A 23,073-nucleotide genomic window follows, 5' to 3' on the forward strand; every position below is an offset into this window, starting at 1 on the left:
ATACTCTCGCTAAGATTGAATGATTATTATCATTTTGCTATATTTACTTTATGTGTTTTAAAAACTTTTTTTTTAATTGAGTTATTGATAGGTTACAATCTTGTGAAATTTCAATTGTACATTAATGTTTGTCAGTCATGTTGTAGGTGCACCACTTCACCCTTTGTGCCCACCCCCCACCCCACCTTTCCCCTGGTATCCACTAAACTGTTCTTGGTCCATAATTTTAAATTCCTCATATGACTGGAGTCATACACAGATTATCTTTCTCTCGCTGGCTTATTTCACTTAACATAGTTCTCTCAAGGTCCATTCATGTTATTGCAAATGGAATGATTTTGTTCTGTTTTGCAGCTGAGTAGTATTCCATTGTGTATACGTACCACATCTTCTTTATCCATTCGTCTGTTGCTGGACACTTAGGTTGCTTCCACGTCTTGGCTATTGTAAACAGAGCTGCAATAAACATTGGGGTGCATAGGACTTTTGGGATTGCTGACTTCAAGCTCTTTGGATAAATACCCAGTAGTGGGATGGCTGGATCGTATGGTAGTTCTATTTTTAATTTTTTGAGGAATTTCCATACTGTTTTCCATAGTGGCTGCACCAGTTTGCATTCCCACCAGCAGTGTATGAGGGTTCCTTTTTCTCCGCAACCTCTCCAACATTTGTTGCTATTAGTTTTAGATATTTTTGTCATTCTAACGGGTGTAAGGTGATATCTTAGTGTAGTTTTGATTTGCATTTCCCTGATGATCAGCGATGATGAGCATCTTTTCATGTGCCTATTGGCCATCAGTATATCTTCTTTGGAGAAATGTCTGTTCATGTCTCCAGCCCATTATTTGATCGGGTTTTTTGATTTTTTTGTTGTTGAGTTATGTGACTTCTTTACATATTATGGATATTAAGCCTTTGTCAGATATACGACTTGTAAATATTTTTTCCCCATTAGTGGGCTGTTTTTTTGTTTCAATCCTGTTTTCCCTTGCCTTGAAGAAGCTCTTTAATCTGATGAAGTCCCATTTGTTTATTCTTTCTATTGTTTCCCTTCTCTGAGAAGACATGGTGTCCGAAAAGATCCGTTTAATACTGATGTCAAAGAGTGTACTGCCTACGTTTGCTTCTAGAAACCTTATGGTTTCAGGTCTCACCTTTAGGTCTTTGATCCATTTTGAGTTTATTTTGGTGAATGGTGAAAAAGAATGGTCAATTTTCATTCTTTTACCTATGGCTTTCCAGTTTTCCCAGCACCATTTGTTGAAAAGACTTTCTTTTCTCCATTGTATGCCCTCAGCTCCTTTGTCAAAGATAAGCTGTCCATAGATGTGTGGTTTTATTTCTGGGCTTTCAATCCTGTTCCATTGATCTGTCCACCTGTTTTTGTACCAGTACCATGCTGTTTTGATTACTGTAGCTTTGTAGTATGTTTTGAAGTCAGGGATTGTGATGCCTCCCCTTTTGTTCTTTTTTCTCAGGATTGCTTTAGAAATTTGGGGTCTTTTGTTGCCCCATATGAATTTTAGAATTCTTTGTTCTAATTCTGTAAAGAATGTCATTGGGATTCTGATTGGGATGGCGTTGAATCTGCAGATTGCTTTAGGTAGAACGGACATTTTAACTATGTTTATTCTTCCAATCCATGTACATGGAATGTCTTTCCATCTCCTTATGTCGTCATCCAATTCTCTCAGAAAGGCCTTGTAATTTTCATTATATAGGTCCTTCACTTCCTTAGTTAAGTTTACCCCAAGGTATTTTATTCTTTTTGTTGCGATTGTGAATGGTATTGTATTCTTGAGTTCTTTTTCTGTTGGTTCATTACTGGAGTATAGAAATGCTACTGATTTATGCAAATTGATTTTATACCCTGCAACTTTGCTGTAGCTGTTGATTACTTCTAACAGTTTTCCAATGGATTCTTTGGGGTTTTCTATATATAAGATCATGTCGTCTGCAAACAGCGAGAGTTTCACTTCTTCCCTCCCTATTTGGATTCCTTTTATTCCTTTTTCTTGACTGATTTCTCTGGCCAGGACCTCCAGTACTATGTTAAATAAGAGTGGTGATAGAGGGCATCCTTGTCTCGTTCCTGTTTTCAGGGGGATGGGGTTCAGTTTTTGCCCATTGAGTATGATGTTGGCTATGAGTTTGTTGTATATGGCCTTTATTATGTTGAGGTAGTTTCCTTCTATGCCCATTTTGTTCAGAGTTTTTATCATAAATGGCTGTTGGATCTTGTCAAATGCCTTCTCTGCATCTGTTGAGATGACCATGTGGTTTTTATTCCTCAGTTTGTTGATGTGGTGTATCACGTTGATTGATTTGCGGATGTTGAACCATCCCTGTGTCCGTGGTATGAATCCCACCTGATCCTGATGTATGATCCTTTTGATGAATTGCTGAATTCTGGTTGCCAAAATTTTGTTTAGAATTTTTGCATCTATGTTCATCAGTGATATTGGCCTGTAGTTCTCTTTTTTCGTGGTGTCCTTGTCAGGTTTTGGGATCAGCGTGATGTTGGCCTCATAGAATGTGTTAGGAAGTGTTCCATCTTCCCTAATTTTTTGGAATAGCTTGAAAAGGATAGGTATTAAATCCTCTCTGAAAGTTTGGTAGAATTCCCCAGGAAAGCCATCTGGTCCTGGGGTTTTATTCTTTGGGATGTTTTTGATTGCTGTTTCAATCTCTTTCCTTGTGATTGGTGTGTTCAAATTGTCTGCCTCTTCTTGAGTGAGCTTTGGGAGATTGTAGGAGTCCAAGAATTTATCTATTTCCTCTAGGTTATCCATTCTGTTGGCATATAGTTTTTTGTAGTATTCTCTTATAATCTGTTGTATTTCTGCAGAGTCTGTTGTTATTTCTCCTCGCTCATTTCTGATTTTGTTTATTTGAGCTTTCTCCCTTTTTTTCTTTGTAAGTCTGGCTAGTGGTTTGTCAATTTTATTTATCTTCTCAAAAAACCAGCTCTTTGTCTCATTGGTCCTTTCTACTGCCTTTTTCGTTTCAATAGTATTTATTTCTGCTCTGATTTTTATTATTTCTCTCCTTCTGCTGACCTTGGGCTTCATTTGTTCTTTTTTCTCTAGTTCAGTTAGGTGTGCTTTAACGTTGCTTATTTGGGATTTTTCTTGTTTGTTAAGATGTGCCTGTATTGCGATGAATTTTCCTCTTAATACAGCTTTTGCTGTATCCCATATGAGTTGGTATGGCATGCTATCATTTTCATTTGTTTCCAGGTATTTTTTAATTTCTTCTTTAATTTCTTCAGTGATCCATTGCTTGTTCAGTAGTGTGTTGTTTAGTCTCCACATCTTTGTGCCTTTCTCAGCTTTTCTCTTGTAATTAATTTCTAGCCTTATAGCACTATGATCTGAGAAGATGCTTGTTATTATTTCAATTTTTTTAAATTTGTAGAGGCTTGCCTTGTTTCCCAACATATGGTCTATCCTAGAGAATGTTCCATGTGCACTTGAGAAGAATGTGTATTCAGCTCTTTCAGGGTGGAGTGATCTATATATGTCTATTAAGTCCAATTGTTTTAGTTTTTCATTTAGCTCCACTATTTCCTTGTTGATTTTCTGTCTGGATGATCTGTCCATTGATGTGAGTGGGGTGTTGAGGTCCCCTACTATTATTGTGTTGTTTTTAACATCTTCCTTTAGGTCTGTTAATAGTTGCTTTATGAATCTTGGTGCTCCTGTGTTGGGTGCATAGATATTTATAAGCGTTATTTCTTCTTGATGAAGTGTCCCTTTGATCATTATATATTGTCCCTCTGTGTCTCTCTTTACCTGTCTTATTTTGAAATCCACTTGGTCTGATATGAGAATTGCAACACCTGCCTTTTTTTCCTTGCTATTTGCTTGAAGTATTGTCCTCCACCCCTTCACCCTGAGTCTGTGTTTGTCCTTGGGGCTGAGGTGTGTTTCCTGGAGGCAACAAATTGTTGGATCTTGTTCTTTAATCCATTTTGCCACTCTGTGTCTTTTTATTGGAGAGTTCAATCCGTTTACATTGAGAGTGATTATTGATGCATGTGGACTTAATGCTGTTAATCTGTTGCTCATTATCTTGTTTTCCTGAGTTTCTTTTCTTGTGTGCTTTAGACTACCCATTTAATACTGCAATTTCTTATGCTGGGTTTCTTAGATTTTTCCTTATTTATGATTTGTGACTCTGTTCTGTACTTTATTTTAGTGTCTACCTTGAAGTTTGTATTTAGAATCTCGTGTATAATATAGTCTATTCTCTGGTGGTCTCTTACCTACTTGACCAATACTGATTTAGACCCTTTGCTCTTCCCCTCCTAAATAATTATTTTCATTTTTTATTCCAACTCGTCTTATTAATTGGTAGTTAGAGTGCTAAGATCGTCCTTGTTTTGGTAGTTTCCTTACCTTTACCCTAATGCTATAGTTGAATATTTGCTATTCTGTTCTGGTTCTATCCATCAGTCTCCCTAGTCTGTGGATTGTGTCCCCTTTCTCCCTTTTTTCTTTTTTCAAGTATGAGAGGCTTCTTGAGGATTTCTTGTAATGGAGGGCTTTTAGTTACAAATTCCCTTAACTTTTGTTTGTCTGGAAAAGATTTAATTTCTCCCTCATATCTGAAGGAAATTCTTGCTGGATAGAGTATTCTTGGCTGAAGGTTTTTATCCTTTAAAGCTTTGAATATATCACTCCATTCTCTCCTAGCTTGTAGGATTTCTGTAGAGAAATCCGCTGACAGTCTGATAGGGGCTCCTTTATAGGTTGTTCTCTTTTTTCCTTACTTCCCTGAGTATTCTCTCCTTATCATTCCTATTTGCCAACTTTACTACTATGTGCCTTGGGGTAGCTCTTTTTACATTGACAAATCTAGAAGATCTAAAACCCTCCTCTACGCACATTTCTCCGTTGATCCCTAGATTTGGGACGTTCTCTTCAATAATTTCGTTAAGCACACTTTCTGCTCCATTTTCCTTTTCCATATTCTCGGGAATTCCTATGATCCTTACGTTCTTACTCCTCATTGAATCCATTATCTCTCGGAGATTTTCCTCATTTTTTTTTAATTCTTAGTTCTCTTTCTTCCTCTGTCTGGCGCCATTCAGCCTGTCTGTCCTTGATTATGCTAATTTTCTCCTCTATGTTGTCTACACGGGCATTCAGGGAATCCGTATTCTGTTTTATCTGGTCCATTGTGTTTTTCATCTCAAGTAATTCTGTTTGATTCTTCTTTATGATTTCAATCTCTTTTGTGAAGTAACTCCAGAACTCGGCTTGTTTCTCTATCTTTCTCTCTACCTCATTGAGTTTTTTGATTATAGCTGCTCTGAATTCATTATCACTTAGTTTACCTAATTCCAAGTCCTCAGGACTTAATTCTGTGTTTTTATTGTTTTCCTTCTGGTCTGGGGCTTTTATAAATTGCTGGATGGTAGAGGAGCGGTTTTTTCTCATGGTGGTAGAATTCAGTTGCAGTTACAGCCTGTCGCCACTAGATGGGGGTCGAGAGCGGCGTGTTAGCTCTCCGCCTTCGGGCAAGATGGCTGCGCCCACTGGCTTTGTTAGGGGGGAGGGGCTGTTACATGCGCAGGTCTGGGTTCAGATCAGTTCTGTTCTCTGGTCTCCCAAGGCCCTTGATTTATGGGGTCCCTGCGGACGGAAGCTTCCCCCCTGCCCCCCCGTCAGCGGGTCTCCACTGAATCAGCGGCAGGAGTCCTGGATGATCCCCCGGTCGCACGGCCCCTCCCCCACTCCTTCCCAACCCGAGCCGCAGCCATTGCAGACTCTAGGGGAGGGAGCGATGTTGTCTCCTACCGTTCCAGCGCCTCCGAGGGTGTAAGCAAGGTTATGATCTCCGCCTTCTTGGTATTGTAGGTCTCTAACGAGCTGGCATTATGTTTATTCTCTGAAATTCAGTTCTTCCAATCTTTTGTTGTATTTTGGAGGGGAGAGAATCCCGGGTCAGCTCACCCTGCCATTTTGCTCCACCCCCTCTCTTAAAAACTTTTTATCATGACAAATTTCAAACATAAAAGTAGAGAACATAGTGCATGAACTCGTATGTCCCAATGGCAAGTTTTTTCCACAATCACCAACTTGTGCCAAGCTTGTTTCACAAGTACTATCTCCCACTCTCTCATCTCTGCAACTTGTTTAAAAGCAAGCTGCAGATATATATTTTCTAAACAAATATTTCAGTCTGCATTGTGAAATGGTAGAGAAGTCTTTTAAAAAAACATAACCACAATGACAGCATCACACCTAATAAAACTAACAATTTTTTAATATGTTCACAGAACCAGTTCAGATTTTGTATAATCTGTATATACATTTTTCGTTTTTTGCTGAGGAAGATTCGCCCTGAGCTAACATCTGTTGCCAGTCTTCTATTTTGTATGTGAGCTGCTGCCACAGCAGGACCACTGATGAGTGGTGTAGGTCTGCACCGGGGAACCAAACTGGGGCCACTGGAGCGGGGTGTGCCAAACTTAACCACTAGGCCACTGGGGCTAGCCTGTTTAACCTGTATTTTTAATAAACTCCACAGGAGATTTCTTTCTTGTCCGTGATTGTGAATCACTGCTTTGAGCACTATTTTACAAGATGATATTATGGAGGTACAAAAGAAGTTTTGGAGGTTTGAAGATGCTCAAATTCAGTTTGTTCTTTGAACAATTTCATATGTGGATATTGACTGCTTATTGATATTTAATTATTTAATGGATCAGTTATTAAATGCTAACCAGATCCTATGGGAAGGTAGAGAAAAGAGGAAAGGCATGGTTTCTGATCTACAGGAGACTGGAAGGTGAAACAAGGCAAGGAGAATGGAACAGGAAGTGGACATAGCTGAGATGAGCAGATGACCATGGGAGCTGTCTTGGGTGGGCACCAGGAGGCAGGACACGCTCAGTTGCCAGGGGTGGGTGAGGCCTGGCATCCTGGATAGATAGGACCAGCCAGCAGGATACAGAAACCGGGTCAGAGCCAGTCAGTGGTTCAGGAATCCAGGCTGTGAGGAGGCAGGGTGAGAAACTCCAGTGGAGACACTAGGAACATGACAAAGGCTAGCCAGGAGCAGGGCTCCGGCATCATGCCCTGCCAAAAGTGGTCTGAGCTCTTGGCCTTGGGTGCATATTCACACTAAATAGAGATAGAGTATGTATGTGAATTGTGTCTATCAGATGTACGTCTCCTGCCAAGGCACAGAGGGATCTCAGAGCGGGCTGAAAGTGGGATCCTTGCCTGGACCCCTGGCAGGAGAGGACACTATGGAGCTGAGGAAAAGGTCCTTCACCTGGTCATTACCAGAATGGATTGTAGGTATGCCTCCTCTTCCCAAGGTATTTCTGACCTGCTCTCTGGATGATTGTGCTCCTTTAGGGAGCACACAGAGGCAGCCACAGTGAAGAGCACCTGCTTTGTCTGCTCTCCCCCAGGTTCCAGCCCTCGTCGTGGCAGGCTGCCTGTTTCAGGGAATAAAAGGTGCCCACGTGACAAGTGCACGCTGGTCAAAAGAAGGGGCGGGGAAGGGACGCCCAACAGCAGTGCTTCATTCACTGTGGCAGTTTCCAGATGAGCTCGTGGCTCCTGGGCCAAGGTCACAGGGTCACCAGGAGAGGCAGGATGAGAACCCAGAACCTCCAAATCCCAGACCCTGTGGGACCCCAGTTCATTCCTTTCTAAATGTAAAGTTGAAGTAATTACCGATCAAATGTGCCACTGAGATGAATAATGAAAAGCTAATAATTGTTTTCCTTCCCTTTTAAAGAAACACACCACACTCAGACGCCCATTTACAGATATTTTCAGTTAAAATGTCACATAATATTTGTTATATCAGCAGGAGAATGGAAATTGAGTTGGCAGTGAGGCATCACAGTGACAACTGTTACCTTGGAAACTGTAGTAAGCAATCATAATTACAATTAGCAAGGCTCACACAAAGTATACATAAATATTCACGTGCCAGAGACGAGTGTCACGTACATCAGACAGCAGAGAAAATGGTGGGACCGTCATTTCTTTCTCTTTGACGTGTCCTTGTGGAGATTTAGGTTCTGTTAAGAGAGATTGCAGCTTCTTTGAATTTAGGTGAATATGTTTCCTTATGTGCTGGTGTTGGGGCTTGTAACATAATGACATTTGACACACAGCAGATTAGAAGAAGCTTCAACTGACCCTTAGTTGAAGTATGACCAGTCCTGAATAGACTTTTAAACGAAGACTGATCTCAGAAGAAAATAAGGCAATTGTAAATAATAAATGGTGCCATAGCACAATTACAAGGGTGCTCTAGGTGAAAGTGTTGCAACGCGGAAGGAATGGTTAAAACGTGCGATTTAATCATTCACTGCTACTTGACTCTTGGTTTCTTCTTTATTGCCATGGAAGTGTACTCTTTGATTCAGACTTCCCTGTCAAATTGAAAGAAGTCGGAGAAGAATGACTGATAGATTTCTTCTCCCTCAGACTCACCAGGTGTGTCCCGTCCGCCGTGAATTCTTTTCATGAACAAGGGAGAAAAGGCCGTTAAGTCAGGAGCGTGTGTGAGTCTGTATTTCTATACACTTGTGGGAACAAAGCTTTGAAGGTAAATATATCTTCATAGCAAAACCATTGTTATTTTCAGGGCCAGAGGGCACGCCAAAACTCCATTCTCCGGCACACAGAAGAGTTTTCCGTTCGGCTTGTCTGAGCAGGTTGGCTGCCTGGGGCTTTCTGGATAAACACACGTTGTGAGTGGTTGCCGTGATGTGAGGGGCAACAAGGGGAAGAAATGTTGACATGCTTCCTTTGAGAGCAGAGGTCTTGACCTGAGCTTGAAAGAAGTCTGCTAAAATGAATAAAAGAAAGTGACCTTGGCATACACACTAAAATAATTTGAAGAACTCATATTTCAGGCAGTGGCATCTGTATGGAGAGTAGAGGGGGGAGGGAGGGTGGAAGTGAGGACACTGGATGCCAGGCAAGCTGCCCTTTCTCTCTGGATCACGTCAAGTCCTGCCCGTGTGCTTTCCATAGGATCCCTGTTCTCTTAGCAACAAAAGTTAAGTCACACATCATGACCCCCTCTGACCTATGGGTAATGAACTTGCACCTGCTATCTGGATGATTCTGCGCTTGAGGAGGGGCAGTCTCTGCTGAAACAAAAGGCAGCCATAATGCTGTGCCTGTTCTCCCTTGGGTCCCCAACCTTCATCACTCCGGGCCGCCTGTCTCAGAGAATAAAAGGTGACTGGCTTTGTGTGGGGCCCTGGCAGTCACAACCAGGTTACAAAACTGACAGGTGAAGTGTGTTAGGTTCCCTGCATCACAATTCAGGGCAAGGAAGGGAAAGAAACTTGTTTCAGGTAAAATGAGAACTTCCTCCACTACTTTCTGCTACAACTAGAGTTGTACTTTCTTATTTGAAGCCTAACACTGGCCTAGGTTCTCTAGAAGAGACAAAAGAAGGATGTCATGGCTTCTCCCCTTAAAAAATCTTATGATCTAGTTGAGAAGAAAGGGTTAGCATACCCAAACAATTTGTAAAGCGTGCGGTACTGACTGTTGTTGAGAGTGAAAGTGTTGAGCCCCATGGAGTTCATCAAGAGGAGGTTAGTAAGGGCTGAGATCGTTGGGAAAGCCTTCAGGAAGGTGGCACTTGGGAAGGGCCTTGCCTGTTGGTAGAATGGTAGAGACAGGAGGGGAGTGTGGGTGGGGCTGGAGGGTGCCAGGAGAAAGCCTGTTTGGGAAAGGAGGCAAGGGGACTAGAGCAGAGCTCGTGCCTCCACCACTTTAAGAGTGTCCTGGTCTATGTGCCTGAGGCCCCAAAGGTGCCTCTGAGCTATGGCTGCCCTCCAGAGCTCTACTTCCTGTTGGAAATCTCCACCCAGAGGACTCACCAGCTCACTCTAAGTCTGAGCTCAGCAATGGGACCCTCTCAACAGCTCTTCTACCTTGAGTTCCCTGTTATTTCCTTGTCCCTTCCTCCTTCTCTTTCTTTCCTACATCCTTTTTATCAACATAAGAATACGGTGATTAACTATAGAGTCTACAACTATGAGAGTGTATAACCGTGATCGGTCCTTAAATAATGGCCTCAAAGTAATTTAAGATACTGAGCCATCTGGAAAATAACACTAGACTGCCACTAATTGAGGATCTACTATGTCCTTAGCGCATTATCCTTTTAAAGCTTATGTTTCTTAGAGAAATACATGCATGTGGTAAAAAGAAAAATCACATAGAACAGAAGAGTTCATGACAAAAAGCAACAATCTATTGAGCTCCTTTCTCCATCCCAGTCCACTCTCTAGAAGAGACCTCTTATGTCCAGGCTTTTGAGTTCAAGCCTTCTCTAAATAATGTACTTCCATTTCTTGATTTTTTTTTTTTTTTACTTTAAGCAATATCTGTTGACTCGCAGCCACGAAAGACCAAGACTCAGCTCACTTGTGTTACCCCCACTATTTGAGCCCTGCGCTACTTGATCTTTATGTTCCTTACTTCTGAGTTATTTTGTCAGATAACATTGTGACATTAGGTGCTATATTTATATCTCTCTATTTCCTGTTTTGTTCTCTTTATTACGTATCTCTGTTCCACTCCTCCCTTGCCAACTCCCACCTCGTCTCAGCCACGTTTCAACCTTTGCCTTGTCGAGGTGGTTAACATTTACATCTGTCCTGAAACCACAATTAACTCTTGTGAGCTTTTACCATAGATTGAAAACCAAAAAACAGCATTGACGTTATTGTAACTAGGTGAATATTGTTCACTGCAAAGCCAAGTTGCTATGTTAGGATTGCAATTCCTTCTTTACAAGCCCAGTGAAGTGTCCTCAAGATACTACAATGGTTGTGGCTTCAAGGTCAAAAGGTTTCCCTTCTCTTACACTGCAACAATTGCTTAAAGTCATAGAATGCTTCATAATTGATCCACGAGTTTCTCAAACATCTTTTGGTTGTTTCTTCTGTTGCCTTTTCCCTTTGGAGTTTCCAATGAACTCACGTTGCTTATTCAAGTTTAAAAGAAAAGGACTAAGTGGTGGATATGGATTTCCTGTGCCCTGTGGAAGAAGGTCTTCTGCTTGATCACTGTGTCCAGGTCCAGGGTACATCATGGGCAGGATCAGCTCTGGTATGAGCAGGCTGAGAGCCCCTCCTCAGGTCAGAGTGAAGAAGACTTATCTTCGGGCAATAACATCCAACACAGAACTTTAGCTTCTTCCAATCGATATTTACTCAGTTTCCTTAAAGAAGAGCCCTCCAGAATGTTTGTCAAGGACAAATCCTGGGCTAACTGTAGCAAAAGGGGAGAGAAAAGGGGAGATGGTGCTCCCTAATACAACTATTTTGTGTATAAACATTCAAAGACTCCTCCTGCTAGCCCAGCATGTCACCGGTCCCCTCGGTCTTCAACGCTGGCTCTAAGTTTGGAGGCTTGCATGGTCTGCTCTGGGCAGATCAGGTTCCGCCTCCCCTGCAGCCTCCTCAGTCAGATGCTTTGGGCTGTGGGTCCATGTCTCTGTTTCCTCTCTCAGCAGGCTCCCAACCACTTTCCATCTTCCAGAAATTTGTTGAAATGTCTCATCCATTAATTACCCACTTTCTTTCTCTAGGCTTCAGAAAAAGAATGGCTATAAAACTCACCCTCTTGCACAGGAAAAGTCATACTTCTATTTATGGCACCACTTTTGTCCCTTTACCTCTAAAACATTCCAGTCTTTGTCTTCGTTTTCTATTGCTGCTGTGACAAATTACCACAAACTTAGTGGCCTAAAATAACACAAATTTATTCTCTGATAGTTCTGAAGGCTGAAAGTCTGAAATGAGTCTTAGAGGGCTAAAATCAAGGTGTAAAATCAAGGGCTGGTTCCTTCTGGAGGCTCCAGGAGAGAATTTGTTCCTTGCCTCTCTGAGTTTCTGGTGGCTGCTGGCATCCTTGGCTCACGGCTGCAGCATTCCAACCTCTTGCTTCCATTGTCACATCTCTTACTTCCTCTTCTGTAGTCAAATCTCCCTCTGCCTTCCTTTTATGAAGACACTTGTGATTACATTGAGGGCATGCCTAGAGAATCCAGAATAATCTCCCTGTCTCACACCCTTAATTTAACCACATCTGCAAAGTCCCTTTTTGCCATATAAGGTAATGTTCACAGGTCCCAGGGATAAAGACCGAGATATATTTGGGGGCAGTTTTTCTGCCTGCTGTAATCTTCTTTGATTTCTTCCTTTCTGTTGCCACACACACTGGTCAGTAAACAAGTCCCACAGATTAGTCCGTTGGCTTTCATCCCCGAAGTTACATTAGAATCCCACGGACAGCTTTAAAAACTGCTACGGTCCAGGTTCCATTTAGAAGCTAAGAGAATTAGACTTTCTGGGGAGTTAGATCTGGGTGTTATGTTTTTAAAAAAACTTCTTTGGATAAAATTTAAGCTTACAGAAAAGTTGCAAAAAAGGTACAATGAACTCACACATTTTCTTGGTTCACTGTTTACATTTTGCATCATTTACTTTATCCTTCTTTCTATTTGTTCTGAACCCTTTGAAAGCAAGTCCTTTAGCCCTAGAAGTCCTTCAGTCTGTTCTTCCTAAGAATAGGAGCATTCCCTCTCATAGCCACAGTACCTTTACTCGAATGAGGAGTCTGACGTGGACACATTGCAGTTTGCTTTCCCAGGAACATATGTGATGACATCAGGATTGCGGCCCCTGCTTTTTTATTGTTTCCATTTGCCTGGAATATCTTTGCCCATTCCTTTATTTTTAGCCTTTCTGATTTACTCTGTATTAAGTGTGTTTTGCATAAAGCATATAGTTGGGTCTTGCTTTGTGAGCCAAGTAGAAAACCTTTTAGCAAGTGAGTTAAGTCTATACATATTTATTGAAAAAGCTGATGTGCTTTGATGGCAACTCTGCCACATTATTTTATGATATTATTGTTATATTTGTTATATTTGCTATGTTTCTCTACATAATGTGTTTTCTTTCCTTTTTTAATTATCTTGGTATTTAGGATGATACATATTTTTGTTTTAGAGATTATCTTTGCATTTATACCTTTTAAAAATGCCCTTAGTCACAGCCATTAGGGTGGCTACTATCAAAAAAACAGAAAATAGCAAGCGTTGGTAGAGATATGGAGAAGTTGAAACCTGTGTGCATTGTTGGGGGGATTGCAAAATGGTGCAACTGCTATGGAAAACAGTATGGCAAGTCCTCAAAAAATTAAAAATAGAACTACTATACAATCCAGCAATCCCACTTCTGGGTATATACCCGAAAGAACTGGAAGGAGAGTCTCAAAGAGATACTTGCATTCTCACGTTCAAAGCAGTACTATTCACAATAGCCAAGAAGTGGAAGCAACCCAAATGTCCAACAGATGAATGTGTAAACAAAATGTGCTACACACACACACACACACACACACACAGGAATACTATGCAGCCTTACAAAGGAATAAAATTCTGACACATGCTACAACACGGATGAACATGGATGAGCATGGAAGTGAAATGTCAGTTACGAAAGAACAAATACTGATACGAGGTATCTAAAGCAGTCAAATTCATAAGTGTAGAAAGTAAAATGATGGTTACCAGGGACTGGGTGCAAAGGGAAGTTGTTGTTTAATAGGCATAGAATTTCAGTTCTTCAAGATGAAGAGGTTCTGGAGGTCTGTTTCACAACAATGTAAATATACTTAACACTGTTGAACTGTATACTTGGAAATGGTTAAGCTAGTAAATTTTATGATATGTGTTTTTACCACAAAAAAAAGATGCCCTTAGTTTCCTGTTTTTTATTTAACTTTTTCTGTCTGGTTTCCTTTTAGTGAAAGCTTTAAAGAGCATCCTTTGATTCCCACCTATTGTGTATACAATAGTCAGGGAGTTTACACGTTAGTAGTTTTCTAAATATCTCTGGGTGACTCTATATGCAGTTAGGGCTGACAATCTCTGTGCAGCATTCCCATCCACCCCTTCCCTTCCAGTCTTACATCACCATGCTGTTCCAGCTTGCATCACTCCTCACATAGTGTAGACTTCCCTATCTGGCTTTTCCCAGACTGTCTATTCAATCCTCTCTAAACACTATACGTAGAATAATCTTGCAAAAGTCCCACTTTTGGGGGCTGGCTTGGTGGTGCAGCAGTTAAGTGTGCACATTCCACTTCGGAGGCCCTGGGTTCACCGGTTCAGATCCCGGGTGCGGACGTGGCACCGCTTGGAAAGCCATGCTATGGTAGGTGTCCCACATATAAAGTAGAGGAAGATGGGTATGGATGTTAGCTCAGGGCCAGTCTTCCTCAGCGAAAAGAGGAGGATTGGTGGCAGTTAGCTCAGGGCTAATCTCCGCCCCCCCCCACCGCCAAAAAAGTCCCACGTTGTGTCACACTCTCCACTCTTAAAGTCATCAATGTTTCTTTTCCATGGCCTCAAACTCAGAGAAGGTGAACTGATTTGAGTCCAAGCTGGGTCATCTACCAGTTACGTGACCTTTGTTAAGCAATTGAAGGGCGATAACACACCTGCTGGATCGTCACAAGTGTTTGATAAACATCCTGTCACCCTTCCTCCTCAAACTCCTATCCCACTGTTCTTTGGCCACCCGCTCCCTCAACCCACCCTCCTCACCTCACCCACCAACTCTCACAGCATTTTGGGGTTCTAGAATCAGATTTATCTTTCAAGACCAAATTCAAGCACCACCTCTTGCCTGGACACTTTGCCAGAAATGATCCTGCTTTCCTCTGAGCACCCTTGGCACTCTCGCTAACACATGGTACCTTTTAGTGACTGTTGATTGTGTCCTGCCTTTTTACAAAAGCGTAAATAAAGTTAGTTAAATGGAAACAGAAACCCAAGGACAGGTGAAGGAGGGAGCAGGTTGAGCACTCCCCATGAGAGAATTGAGGAATTAGGTCACTTGCTTGGAAAACATGGAACCTTGCCCGGACACTCAGAGTCACGTATCACCCAGCCCTCGTAGATGGTTTGGCAAGTTACACATTGTGCAAACCCATTATACTGGAAGCTCCTTGAGGGCAGGGATTCTGTCTTAAGCATCTTTGTGCTTGCTACAACATTGTTGGAAAGCAAGGAATATTTTTGTGTAAGAGGTTCTGTCAATCTAACATTGGCTGATGCTCATTCAATGCTTCTGTCTACTTACAGTAAATCCTCACAGAAACCATATGAAGTAGATCCCATTATTAGCTTCATTTTACTACCATTAGGCTCTGAAACTGAGGTTCAAAGAAGTGAAGCAACTTGTCCAAGTTTGCACAGCAAGGATGTGACAGAGGCTGAGTTGGGGGTATGAATCTGAACAGTCTGTCTTCAGAATTCATGCTACATTGCCTGCTACTGCCTCTCGTTGATGGACTAACAAAATATAGTCATTGAATTATATGCCTGCAAATTATAATTGTTCGTATTTTGTTCCCAGATGTAGACCATATTGATATTTTCTGTTTCACTGAATTTCTAAGCAAATGAATGTCAATGATCCCCTCAGAGTCGACCAGGTGCATGGGAGTGCCCTTTGGGGTCAGCACCTCTGCATTTCAAAGTCGACCCTGCCACTTACTTGATGTGTGGCCTTGAACGAGTCACTTAACCTTTCTTGTTTCTCATCTCCAACTTCTATTATTGGGCATTTACATAGGATTTGTTGCCATAGTAATAGAAGTAATACTGACCTCTCTCTCAGGAGTGAGTGTCATGGGGATTAACTAATTTACAGCTGTGAAGAGCTTTCAACATATGAACTGCTAAACAACAGTGAGATCGTAAAGAGAATTTAAAACAGCATCAGCTGTGGAGCGCGCCCATTCGATGCCCATCATTATATGGTTAACTATTAGTATTACTACTCATAATAAACTTTTATGAGGTACTTTAGGTGGTTGAAGTGTTTTTATGAGAGCTAATTAGTTGTTCCAACCAGCTCTATGAGGTAGGTCAGTATTTTTATCATCCGTGTTTTGGAAATTACATTAAATTGGTGCATGCATCATTAAAAAAATCTTAAAATTCTAGAGATTTGGAAGCATTCTGTGACTGGAGACGATGCTCAGGCAGCGATCACACCTAACACAAAGTTCTAATGGCAGGGCAGCGGAGAGCGGATCGCCCTTGTGCTTCCCAATGTAGCCAGTGAAAGTCAAGTCTTTTTATTTTTACTGGTTTCGATGCTTGCACACAAACAATGTGGCAGTTAATGTGTTAGGTTCTTTTGTATATCAGTCAGGGTGATTTGAGAAAATCAAGCTCCTTCTAGATATTTCAAACAAGTTTGATACAAAAAAATTAGTTACGCATGTTTTGAATGGATTATAAGAACAAATGGAAGGATTAGGTGCTGGGAGAGCAATGAAAAATAAGCGGTGATACCAAGAAACCAGTAACTTCAGGAATCTGTCCTGCTTCCAGCTCTGGGGGAACAAGAGTGGGGAGATCTAGTTCGTAAAGTCTTAGAGCACCATTGCTGCTGGGCTGGAACCACGCAGAGGAGCCCCACGTCAGGAGCTAGAATCACAGGGGGAGGCACCCACCTCCAGAGCCGCTGCCAAAGCAGGAAGGAACAGCTTCTCCTCTGCTCCCACCCTCTGATCTTGCACCAGTGCTTCCTATGGGTAGAAACTCATAGGAAGTCAGCAGCGAGGGAGCCTGGCCATGTGGGTTGCAAGTTTCTAGCTCTAGCTTTACGCAGCTAAATGGAGAAGGGTGGCTGCAGGGCTGAGAGAGAGCGGGTAACTAACTGGCTCTCTTGTAAATTCTCTGATTTTTCCTGGAGGCTCAGGGAGATTTAGGAGATTGCTGCAGGCCTTTACACTAGCAAGTGGTGGAGCTGCTCTTCAAGCCCAGGTTTCCCAGCTCCAAGGCTAAGTGTGTTCCAGGCGCCACCCTTGATCTCTCGCAATCTTAGCGTGCTCACCTTCCCAACGAGGCTCCGGTGTCGGTGGTAAGAATGTTCATCTCTTTCTATCTTCAAGGTGGAATGAGGATTAAACCAGGTACGTAAAAGCACTTGACTGTCGCTAATGCAACCCACAAATGCAAGTTAGTGTTGTTCCTTGTAAATAATTTTTACAAAAATATTTGTAAACAGAAATCCAAGGTTAAGGTGAGATTTCTTTTCCCGTAGAATGAAGTTGTAACTCTTTATGTTTAAACAGTGGCTGAAAATGGAGTGTGTGTGGGGACCGTCTCTCAGTCAGTAGTTGCTGTTCTTCTTGGACTCACAGAACAGGTTAAAGTATTCCTCGGAGCTTCTAATTTATCCTGACAGGCTTTAAAAAGTGTTGCCAGGTTTCAGTCATACAGCTGTTTTTTTAAAAATAGGGATTGTTACACTATTATTGATAATCCCATTGTATAGAAAGGGAACCGAGGTATACCACATGTTCCTTAAACAGTTGGTTAGAAACAAATAACAGACGTCCAGTCTCCTGACTTCACTCTGAGTGGACACGCTGTTGTATCAGAAGTAATATTCTTGGCTGGGTAACCTGAGGCAAGTCATTTACCTCTCTGAACGTCAGTTTCTTCATTCGTAAAATAGGAGTGCTTGCCTCACCTATCCAGGCTGTGAGTTTGAGGGTCAGTTGCGATCACGTGTGTGAAAGTGTCTGGTAAAATTTAAAGTGCTGTCCCAATGTCACAGACTACGGTGCTCGGTTGGCTTGCTGCCTCCTGGACTGTATAAGAATACAGCTTCTGCAAACGTTGAGAAAGCCTTAAAGAGGAAAGAAGACTGTAGCATCCTCCCATCCGTCATCGCCCAATGTCGTGAACTGTACTTAATGTTTATGCCCACCCTTCCCCATGGGAGACAATGAAATCGCTCTTATGGCCTGTTGTTTTCCCAAGGAACAGCCTTATCATTTGTATTGCTCTGAGGAAGGCTATGTTGGAATCACTCACCCCAAACTCCTGCTTTTCATCAATCTCTTTTTGGCTGCAGAACCCCATAGAGGGAGACAATATCTAAATTGCTTTCAGTCCAATAACTCACCCCAGACAACAGTAAAAGCAATGACAGCAAATCTAAACCCAAAACCCTGGATGTTAAGTGACGCATGCACTGGAAGGTGAGCAGCCATTTGCAGGGGTCCTTGTACCACCTTTGTTCTGTTTAAGGCGCTGGGCTACGGTTGTCATCTCTGAGATCTTTTTCTTTTCTTGCAAGTGATCCAACTATTTTCCTCCCTGGAGGCTCGACACCGTGACCCTCCCTTTGACTGAGCTGGGTTGGCAAGGACTCAAGCTCTGCTCTCTCTCCCTTCGCATGTGACCCCAGTGACTGAGGCTGCTCAGGGCCACAAGCACATTTTAATGAGTTGCAGGATGGAATCTCCTTCCTTTTGGACGAACCCAGAGTCCAGAGTCCATTCTCCTGCCCAGACTGATATCCTGGCCAGCAGGTGATCTTGAACCATTTCCGTCTGTCTAGTGGTCCTAATGTGACCAGAAGAGGGACTCACGGAAGCATGTGATTCCTGATTTCCTGGGCAACCCCTTTCATGTCAATGAACGTTATATAGGAATGCTCTATTGTGCAACAATGATCGAGTTTGCATTTGCATCGACTAGGGCAGGATGACGAACAATAATGGCGCCTTTAAATTCCACCCTCCGTAATTCATGGATGGGGAAGGAGCTACAGGAGAGACCACTTTGACTTGAACTTCTCAATGCCACAGATGCTTCAAAAACAGTTTGTGGGTAAATAATACAAGTCTCCAAAATTAATGTGCTTATTACAAGGCAACCATACCCAAAGGAAGCATTTCTGTTTGAATTTAATTGATTTAAAATGAGTGTTCCCTTTCTTTTGATGGCTCCATTCTTGTTTACTGGGAAAACATTTGTAGCAAAACACATACCGCGTGTGTACCTGGGCATTCATAGTCTCCCTGGCAAATACTCCCCAGCACAGTGCATGGATCCATATTTGCCTCAGAGACCGGAACCACTCTGAAGGAACCATTCGAGTCCCCCCAAGGAAATGCTATCTTTACCTGATAAGAACGATGCCGATGTTTAAAATAACCTTCCAGGACAGTCCTCAGGATGTTTCTTCGCCTCTCTAAGCTGCTGAAGTTGTGAAAAACAGCAGAAAATATTCTGTTAGGAAAGCGTTACTGTGAAGCTGTATTGTTGGTTCCCCCTTCTTACCTGGATTTTTGGGGGGATAGAAAATAAAGGAAGACAGTGTGATTGGTTGTCCAACAAGGACTGTTTGTCTAGAAACAGGTTTTTGTTGCTGCTCTAATCCCTTTGTTGCTGCTTCATCAAAGGAAGGAGAAGATTCTTCAGGGACTTCACAGCGTGTAGAGGTTTCTAAGAAATGGGTAATGGATGCTCATGATCATTTTAGATCGAGATTCTAATTTCCTTTACGGTTTCTAGTGCTCTAACAGTTTAAACTCAAACGTGTGTGTGGGTGTACATATATATCCACATATATGTATATATACATAAATACATATATATTTTCCTTTTTACAAATGTGATGCTTGTTCATTGTGGAAAATAAAAGTAAACAGAAAGAAGAAAATAAATATCAGCCTTAATCTTACCATCCAGAGGTATTTTTTTTAAAGTTTCTTCTATCTATAACCTATAATGTAATATTTTAGTAAAAAAGGGATCATACGGGATATCCTTTATGTAATTTTAATTCATTTTTATTCACTTATTGTATTAAATGTGTATTTCTTTGTTCCATGCTCTACATTATTATATTAAGAATTTTATAGAATTTTATCATATGATATACCAGTCCCCTATTATTAAACATTTAGAGTATGGTCATGGGCCACATAACAAAGTTTTCGTTGATGAACCCCATATATGACTGTGGTCCCATAAGGTTGGTGCCATATAGCCTAGGTGTGTAGTAGGCTATACCATCTAGGTTTGTGTAAGTACACTCTATGATGTTCATACAATGACGAAATCAGAACATATCCTCATCATTAAGTGACGCACGACTGTGCTTCCAATTTTTCCAAATTCTAATGCTATGGTCGTATTCTGTAAGCTACAGTTTTGGTATTTCTTTAGGATAAATGGATAGAAATAGAATGACTGAGTCAAAGGAAATGTAAAATTTTTAGGCTTTTGATGTATATTGTTAAATTTCCATCCATAAGAGTCGTGCCAGTTTTATTTTATTTTATCACCAGAAGTGTAAGAGAGTGTCCATTGTCCCATATCTTTACCAATATTGGGCATTTAAAAATATCTTTTCAATCCTTTGGGAAATATAGTGTGAGGGACACACCACTTGAAACTGATGCAACACTAACAAGGACACTAATAAAAACTAAATTGTGTTCCTCCCCCAAATTCATATATGGAAGCCCTAAATGCCAGTGTGACTGTATTTGGAGATAGGGCAAATTTAAGGAGACAATTAAGGTTAAATGAGGTTATAAGGGTGGGGCCCTAATCAGATAGGACTGGTGTCCTTATAAGAAGTAGAGACACCAGAGAGTGCTCTCCCCCCCCACCACACACACAGAGAAGGTCATTGAGGACACAGCGAAGGTGGCCCTCTACAAGCCAGAGAGGCCTCACCAGACACCAACTCTCCTGGCACCTTGATCTTGGACTTCCAGCCTCCAGAGTTTCAAAAAAATAACTTTCTGTTGTTTAAGTCAGCTCAACGTATTTTGTTACAGCGGCCTGAGCTGACTAAGTCAGCACCTTTGTAGCTTCTTGGCAAAGCCCAGGCATTCAGCATGGCCAGGGGCTACACCCAGGGATATTAAAAACAGCACAAAAGCAATAGATGGAAATGCTGATGTGGGGGCACTGAGACAACGGAGATGGAAGTGGAGCTCTGAGCTAGTGGGGCTCTGCTAAGGTGGGCACAAGAGGAAATGCAGCCCAGCACAAGCTGGCCACACAGCTACTTCTTTTTATTTGTTTATCTTTAATAGAGCTAGGAGGGCTCCTCCCTGTACCACAGCTGAACTGAGGGGCTTTCCTTCTATTTCCTCCTGATATTCTGGCTCTCCTTGCCTAAGAAAAGCCATATATAAACTAACAGAACATCCATATTTTACTGACATAATTCTCCCATATACCAATCGTGTATAAGATAATTGGTGTTTTAGGGACATCTTTTATAGGAGAACTGGCCATAACCTACTCTGTGACCTTAGTTTCCTTACCTGTACTTTAAGGAGGTTGGAATAGATAAGTGAGTTTTTTTGCTTGTGCACTGAGTAATACCTAAGCGGGAGGGAGGGCTGTGGGGCTGGGGCCCATTGTGGTGTAAATCTAGCTGGTCCTTGCTTTATGAGAATAGCTTTTATTTTTATTTGTTACATATAATTTTATTTGGAGAAAAGATCTGTGATGGACTGAACGTTTGTGTTCCCCCCAAATTCAACAGTTTAAGTCCTCCCCCCAATGTGACGGTATTAGGAGGTGGGGCCTTTGGGAGGTGATTAGGTCATGAGGGTGGAGCCCTCATGAATGGGATTAGTGCCCTTATAAAAGGGATCCCAGAGAGCTCTCTTGGTCTCTTTTTACCATGTAAGGACACAGTGAGAATATGGCAGTCTCCAACCTGGAGGAGCGCCCTCACCAGAACCTGACCACACTGACATTCTGGTCTCGGACTTCTAGTCCCTAGAACTGTAAGAAATAAATGTGTTATTTATAAGCCACCAAGTCTGGGGTACTTTGTTATGGCAACCCACAAGGCCCTTCATCTTAAAAGATTTGAAAATCTTAGGCCTGGATGATATTAAACTCCCTTCCAATTGTAATTCTGTGATCTCCAGATTTGGCTTATTACCTGTGTGGGACTTGCATGAATGCTCTTTAGCATATATATTCTCATCTGTTCTACACAGGTCCTTCATGAAGAAGTGCATCATCGCTCATTTCATACCCCTGGAAACAGTGAGTGCCTTCCCTAGATCACACAACTGGATAGAATCAGATCTTAAACTCAGGTCTTCTAACTCTAAGCTTCCTCATTTTCCCACCACTCCTGTGAGAAGGAGCTAGGAGTTATATTCTCAGAGGCATAAGGAAAATAAGAAAAAGAGAAATGATCCTAATATTTAAAAGCCTAATTATAAAGTATAAGCATTTACATAAATTTTTATTTTTTGAAAGATAATTCTATAAGATTGTTTTTCTATTTATTTATCATTCCTATTTATCTTAATAAGAGTTATGTTTTCTTGGACATAAGGTCTAGAATAGCCATTACTATGAATCTAGTGCATTTGAATAGGAGGCCATCATTTTAGGAACTGCAGATAAGCACGGAACTCTCCTCGTCAGCATACTCTAATGACCACGAACAAGGAATCGAAGGAAAAGGGTTCCTGAGCTTTGAATTTGCAAACTTACACTTAGGAATGGCAAACATTCTCTCTTCCCAAAATGCTCATCACCCGCCTTATTCCAGCCTATATATCCTTCTCATATCCAGTAACAATGGTGCTTTCCTCTCTTTAGTTCCATCATCTTTTATTTCATGAAACATAAATTTTGTTTATTGTTAAAGGATCCGTCTTATTACACTCATTTAAACAGACTCTTTTCCAATTTCTACCTACACCCCACAAGAATTGACTGAAAAAGTCTGCATAGTCCTCCAACTTGAACTTCAGTCTGTTTACTGCTCAAAAATGACTATCTTTAACCTAAAACCTCAGGTTGCATTGGTTGCTACCTGCAAGTGGCTCTTATGTGATGCTCACCTAGTGTTGGATGTAAGCCAATTGTACTTCAGGGCCCCTAGCAATATTTAACTGCAGGAATGACTGCTGTTCTTTTCTCTAATCTCTGCTGAGCCACAAGACAGCCCATTGAAAACAGACCAGTCCCTGTCTCTGACTGGGCCCATTTCTGCCCTTACCACTTCCTTTCTGTCTCTCTTCCACCTTCTCTCACCTGTCAGCACTTACATTCCCCATTCTAGATGCAAGGAACTCAAAGAAGAAACTGGAATCCAGCTCCAATTTGACATTTCTCTGGAATACCTGGTAGTTAGCATGGTGTGTGTCTCAGAGATGGACATACAGTCAAGGATTTGGACTAAGGAATAAA

This window comes from Equus quagga, chromosome 9 (assembly GCF_021613505.1).
Source record: "Equus quagga isolate Etosha38 chromosome 9, UCLA_HA_Equagga_1.0, whole genome shotgun sequence".
NCBI classification, from domain to species: Eukaryota; Metazoa; Chordata; class Mammalia; order Perissodactyla; family Equidae; genus Equus; species Equus quagga.